This window comes from Arachis hypogaea, chromosome 5 (assembly GCF_003086295.3).
Source record: "Arachis hypogaea cultivar Tifrunner chromosome 5, arahy.Tifrunner.gnm2.J5K5, whole genome shotgun sequence".
Classification (NCBI taxonomy): Eukaryota; Viridiplantae; Streptophyta; class Magnoliopsida; order Fabales; family Fabaceae; genus Arachis; species Arachis hypogaea.
In genome coordinates this window covers 73,143,473-73,150,591 of record NC_092040.1, presented here as the reverse complement: position 1 = coordinate 73,150,591, position 7,119 = coordinate 73,143,473, and the positions used below count along the sequence as shown (strand labels likewise).

At 40.3% G+C, this 7,119-nt stretch overlaps 1 non-coding gene across 1 annotated transcript; it reads right to left on the bottom strand.

Moving 5' to 3' along the window:
• Nucleotides 1-872: 872 nt before the first annotated feature.
• On the bottom strand, nucleotides 873-976 carry LOC112804548 (small nucleolar RNA R71). The gene has a single exon (XR_003203159.1). It is a non-coding gene; the product is annotated as a small nucleolar RNA R71 (small nucleolar RNA).
• Between the last annotated feature and the right edge of the window lie 6,143 nt (nucleotides 977-7,119).

Genomic DNA, 7,119 nt, shown 5'->3' with positions numbered 1-7,119 from the left:
CCTAACCACTTTTCCCTCTCTAATTTTCGAAAATTCTCCCTCTCTTTTTCAAAAATTCTTTTTGTTTTAAATTTTAATTTTAATTATATTTTGTCTTTGATTTTCGAAAATTACTAACCTCTTTTTCAAAAATTATTTTCGAAATCTCCCTTCTCTTTTCTTCTTCTATTTAATTATTTAATTACTAACACTTCTCTTCACCTCTCTTCATCCAAAAATCCGAATCCCCATCTCCATTCTTCTAACCCCTTTCTTCTTCTACTAACATAAAGGAGTCTCTATACTGTGACATAGAGGATTCCTCTTTCTTTTCTTGTTTTCTTCTCTTTCATATGAGCAGGAATAGGGAAAAAGGCACTCTTGTTGAAGTTGATCCAGAACCTGAAATGACTCTGAAGAGAAAATTAAGAGAAGCTAAATTACAACAATCCAGAAACAACCTTTCAGAAATTTTCGAACAAGAGAAGGACATGGCAGCCGAAAATAATAATAATAATAATACAAGGAGAATGCTTGGTGACTTCACAAAGCCAACATCCAAGTTTGATGGAAGAAGCATCTCCATTCCTGCCATTGGAGCCAATAACTTTGAGCTTAAGCCTCAACTAGTTGCATTAATGCAACAAAACTGCACGTTTTATGGACTTCCATCTGAAGATCCTTATCAGTTTTTAACTGAGTTCTTGCAGATCTGTGAGACTGTAAAGACAAATGGAGTTAATCCTGAAGTCTACAGACTCATGCTTTTCCCTTTTGCTGTAAGAGACAGAGCTAGAATATGGTTGGATTCACAACCTAAGGATAGCCTGGACTCCTGGGATAAGCTGGTCACTGCTTTCTTAGATAAATTCTTTCCTCCTCAAAAGCTGAGCAAGCTGAGAGTGGATGTTCAAACCTTCAAGCAAAAAGATGGTGAATCCCTCTATGAAGCTTGGGAAAGATACAAGCAGTTGACCAAAAGATGTCCATCTGACATGTTTTCAGAATGGACCCTATTAGATATATTCTATTATGGTCTCTCTGAATTTTCGAAAATGTCATTGGACCATTCTGCAGGTGGATCCATTCACCTGAAGAAAATGCCTGAAGAGGCTCAAGAACTCATTGACATGGTTGCAAACAACCAATTCATGTATACCTCTGAGAGGAATTCCATGAATAATGGGATATCTCAGAAGAAAGGAGTTCTTGAAATTGATGCTCTGAATGCCATATTGGCTCAGAACAAAATATTGACTCAACAGGTCAACATAATCTCTCAAAATCTGAATGGATTGCAACATGCATCCAACAGTACTAGAGAGGTAGCTTTTGAAGAAGCTTATGATCCTGAGAACCCTGCCATGGCAGAGGTTAATTACATGGGTGAACCATATGGAAACACCTATAACCCATCATGGAGGAATCACCCAAATTTCTCCTGGAAGGATCAACAAAAGCCTCAACAAGGCTTTAACAATGGTGGACGCAATAGGCTGAGCAATAGCAAGCCATATCCATCATCTTCTCAGCAACAGACAGAGAATTCTGAACAAAACACTTCTAATTTAGCCAATATAGTCTCTGATCTGTCAAAGGCCACTTTCAGTTTCATGAATGAAACAAGATCCTCCATTAGAAATCTGGAGGCACAAGTGGGCCAGCTGAGTAAGAAAGTCATTGAAACTCCTCCCAGTATTCTCCCAAGCAATACAGAAGAGAATCCAAAAGGAGAGTGCAAGGCCATTGATTTGCTCAAAGTGGCCGAATGCACAAGGGAGGAGGAGGACGAAAATCCCAGTGAGGAAGACCTCCTGGGATGTCCTTCAAGCAAGAAGGAGTTTCCTATTAAGGATCCAAAGGAATCTGAGGCTCATCTAGAGACCATAGAGATTCCATTAAATCTTCTTCTGCCATTCATGAGCTCTGAAGACTATTCATCCCCTGAAGAGGATGAAGATGTGACTGGAGAGCAAGTTGCTCAATATTTAGGAGCTATCATGAAGCTGAATGCCAAGTTGTTTGGTAATGAGACTTGGGAAAGTGAACCTCCCTTGCTTATTAGTGAACTAGATACTTGGATTCAGAAAACTCTACCTCAAAAGAAACAAGATCCTGGCAAGTTCTTAATACCTTGTACCATTGGCACCATGAGCTTTGAAAAAGCTCTATGTGATCTAGGGTCAGGGATAAATCTTATGCCACTCTCTGTAATGGAGAAGTTAGGGATCATTGAGGTACAACCTACCTTGTTCTCATTGCAATTGGCAGATAAGTCATTGAGACAAGCTTATGGAATAGTAGAGGACGTGCTAGTAAAGGTTGAAAGCCTTTACATCCCTGCTGATTTCATAATCTTAGACACTAGGAAGGAAGAGGATGAATGCATCATCCTAGGAAGACCTTTCCTAGCCACAGCAGGAGCTGTGATAGATGTCAACAGAGGAGAATTAGTCCTTCAATTGAATGGGGACTACCTTGTGCTTAAAGCACATGGCCATTCCTCTGTGACAAAAGAGAGTAAGCATGAAGAACTTCTCTCAGTTCAGAGTCAAGAAGAACCCACACAGTCAAACTCTAAGTTTGGTGTTGTGAGGCCACAACCAAACTCTAAGTTTGGTGTTAAGACCCCATATCCAAACTCTAAGTTTGGTGTTGGGACTACACTAACATTGACCTGATCACCTTGTGGCTCCATGAGAGCCACTGTCAAGCTATTGACGTTAAAGAAGCGCTTGTTGGGAGGCAACCCAATTTTATTTATCTAATTCTTATTTTATTGTTATTTTGTGTTTTATTAGGTACATGATCATGAGGAGTCACGAAAAAATAAAAAAAATTAAAAACAGAGTCAAAAACAGAAGAAAAAAATTTTTTCACCCTGGAGGTAGCGCAGACTGGCGTTCAACGCCAGTAAGATGCATCTGGCTGGCGTTCAACGCCAGAACAGAGCACCATTCTGGCGCTGAACGCCAGAAACAAGCAACATCCTGGCGCTGAACGCCAGGAATGTGCCCAGAGAGGAAAAACTGGCGCTGAACGCCAGTAACAAGCATGAAACTGGCGTTCAACGCCAGAAACATGCTTTACATGGGCGTTGAACACCCAGAACGTGCACCAATGGGCGTTTAAACGCCAGAATGGTGTGCCAAGGCAATTTACATGCCTATTTAGTGCAGGGATGGAATTCCGTGACACCTCAGGACCTGTGGACCCCACAGGATCATCTCAGGATCTGTGGACCTCATAGGATCCCCACCTACCTCGCCCTCTCTCTTTCCATTCATGGTCATTCCTTCTATTTTTCATTCACCACCTACATCTATCCACTCTTCCCCATACACCCCACCTACCTTTACAAGCTGAATCCATCTCCCCTCACTCACCTCTATTTTCTTCTTCTTCTTCTTCCTCTCTTCTTTCTTCTCTTGCTCGAGGGCGAGCAATATTTTAAGTTTGGTGTGGTAAAAGCATAGCTTTTTTGCTTTTCCATTACCATTAATGGCACCTAAGGCCAGAGAAACCTCAAAGGAAAGACAAAAGCTTCCACCTCTGAGTCTTGGGAGATGGAAAGAATATAAGCCATCATAGCTCAGTGGTAGAACATGTGGCTGCAAATCAAGAGATCCCTGAGATACCTCAGGGGATAAGTTGTCCTCCACACAAATATTGGAAGCAACTAAGGGTAGAAACACCAAAATTAATAGGAATCATTCAACGGAAGCAAGGAAGAGACATAGAGGAGCTCAAAAAGCACCATTGGACCTTCAAGAAGGCGCCACCCTCACTCAGGTGGATTCATTCCTTGTTCTTTATTTCTTTCTGTTTTCGGTTTTTAATGTTGTGTTTATCTATGTTTTGTGTCTCTACTTCATGATCATTAGTATGTAACCATGCCTTAAAGCTATGAATAAAATCCATTAATCCTTCACCTCTCTTAAATGAAAAATGTTTTAATTCAAAAGAACAAGAAGTACATGAATTTTGAATTTATCCTTGAATTTAATTTAATTATATTTATGTGGTGGCAATACTTTTTGTTTTCTGAATGAATGCTTGAACAGTGCATATTTTTGATCTTGTTGTTTATGAGTGTTAAAATTGTTGCCTCTTGAAAGAATGATGAACAAAGAAAAATGTTATTGATGATCTGAAAAATCATGAAATTGATTCTTGAAGCAAGAAAAAGCAGTGAAAAAGGAAGCTTGCGAAAAAAAAAACGTGGCAAAAAAAATAGAAAGAAAAAGAAGCAGTAGTAGAAAAAGCCAATAGCCCTTAAAACTAAAAGGCAAGGGTAAAAAGGATCCAAGGCTTTGAGCATCAATGGATAGGAGGGCCCAAGGAATTAAAGGCCTAAGCGGCTAAATCAAGCTGTCCCTAACCATGTGCTTGTGTCATAAAGGTCCAAGTGAAAAGCTTGAGACTAAGTGGTTAAAGTCGTGATCCAAAGCAAAAAGAGTGTGCTTAAGAGCTCTGGACACCTCTAACTGGGGACTCTAGCAAAGCTGAGTCACAATCTGAAAAGGTTCACCCAGTTATGTGTCTGTGGCATTGATGTATCCGGTGGTAATACTGGAAAACAAAGTGCATAGGGCCACGGCCAAGACTCATAAGTAGCTGTGTTCAAGAATCAACATGCTTAACTAGGAAAGTCAATAACACTATCCGAAATTCTGAGTTCCTAGAGAAGCCAATCACTCTAAACTACAAAGGAGAAAGTGAGATGCCAAAACTGTTCAGAAGCAAAAAGCTACAAGTCCCGCTCATCTAATTAAATTAATATTCATTGATATTCTGGAATTTATAGTATATTCTCTTCTTTTATCCTATTTTGATTTTCAGTTGCTTGGGGACAAGCAACAATTTAAGTTTGGTGTTGTGATGAGCGGATAATTTATACGCTTTTTGGCATTGTTTTTAGATAGTTTTTAGTGAGTTTGAGCTACTTTTAGGGATGTTTTCATAAGTTTTTATGTTAAATTCACATTTCTGGAGTTTACTATGAGTTTGTGTGTTTTTCTGTGATTTCAGGTAAATTCTGACTGAAATTGAGGGACTTGAGCAAAACTCTGAAAAAGGCTGACAAAAGGACTGCTGATGCTGTTGGAATCTGACCTCCCTACACTCGAAATGGATTTTATGGAGCTACAGAACTCCAATTGGCGCGCTCTCAACGGCGTTGGAAAAGTCGACATCCAGAGCTTTCCAGCAATATATAATAGTCCATACTTCATTCGAAGATTGACGACGTAACTTGGCGTTGAACGCCAAGTTCATGCTGTTGTCTGGAGTTAAACGCCAGAAAAACGTCATGATCCGGAGTTGAACGCCCAAAACACGTCATAACTTGGAGTTCAACTCCAAGAGAAGCCTCAGCTCGTGGATTGATCAAGCTCAACCCAAACATACACCAAGTGGGCACCGGAAGTGGATTTATGCATCAATTACTTACTCATGTAAACCCTAGGAGCTAGTTTATTATAAATAGAACATTTAACTATTGTATTAGACATCTTTTGACCACCTTAAGTCTTTAATCATTCGGTCACTTGATCATGGAGAGGGCTGGCCATTCGGCCATGCCTGAACCTTTTGCTTATGTATTTTCAACGGTGGAGTTTCTGCACACCATAGATTAAGGGTGTGGAGCTCTGTTGTACCTCAAGTATTAATGCAATTCTATTGTCTTTTATTCAAACCTCTCTTATTCTTATTCCAAGATATTCATTCGTACCCAAGAACATGATGAATGTGATGATAAGTAACCCTCATTATCATTCTCACTTATGAACGCACGTGATTGACAACCACTTCCGTTCTACATGCAACAGAGCTTGAATGTGTATCTCTTAGATTCCCCAACAGAATCTTCGTGGTATAAGTTAGATAGATGGCGGCATTCATGAGGGTCCAGAAAGTCTAAACCTTGTCTATGGTATTCCGAGTAGGATTCTGTGATTGAATGACTGTGACGAGCTTCAAACTCTTGAAGGCTGGGCGTGATGACAAGCGCAAAAGAATCAGGGGATTCTATTCCAACCTGATTGAGAACCGACAGATGATTAGCCGTGCTGTGACAGAGCATAGGAACGTTTTCACTGAGAGGATGGGATGTAGCCATTGACAACGGTGATGCCCTACATACAGCTTGCCATGGAAAGGAGTAAGAAGGATTGAGTTAAAGCAGTAGGAGAGCAGGCGTCCTTGAGCCATACAGTATCTCCATTCGCTTATCTGAAATTCCCACCAATGAATATGCATGAGTATTCTATCCCTTTTATTTTATTTATTTTATTTATCCAATTTAATTCCATTTGACCCTATGATTCCACTCACTAACTGAGATCTACAAGATGACCATAGCTTGCTTCATACCAACAATCTCTGTGGGATCGACCCTTACTCACGTAAGGTTTATTACTTGGACGACCCAGTACACTTACTGGTTAGTTGAACGGAGTTGTGAATTCAACTGGTGCCACAATAATAATTTCATATAACTTAAAGAATAGTGATCACAATTTCGTCCACCACTATACCTCAATGATCCCTAGCTTCTCCATTACAAAGAGTGGCATAAGATTTATGCCTGACCCTAGGTCACACGGAGCCTTGTCAAAGGTCATGGTGCCTATGGTACAGGGTATTAAGAATTTACCAGGATCTTGTCTCTTTTGAGGTAAAGTTTGCTGAACCTATGTATCTAGTTCATTAATGCGCAAGGGAGGTTCACCTTCCCAAGTCTCATTACCAAACAACTTGGCATTCAGCTTCCTGATAGCTCCTTGATATTGAGCAACTTGGTCTCTAGTTACATCTTCTTCCTCTTCAGAGGAAGAATAGTCTTCAGAGCTCATGAATGGCAGAAGGAGATTTAATGGGATCTCTATGGTCTCTATATGACCTTCAGATTCCTTTAGGTCCTCAATAGGAAACTCCTTCTTACTTGAGAGACGTCCCATGAGGTCTTCCTCATTGGAATTCACGTGCTCTCCTTCTTCTCTAGGTTCGGCCATGTTGATTATGTCAATAGCCTTGCACTCTCCTTTTGGATTCTCTTCAGTATTGCTTGGGAGAGTACTAGGAGGAGTTTCAGTGACTTTCTTACTCAGCTGGCCCACTTTTGCCTCCAAATTTCTA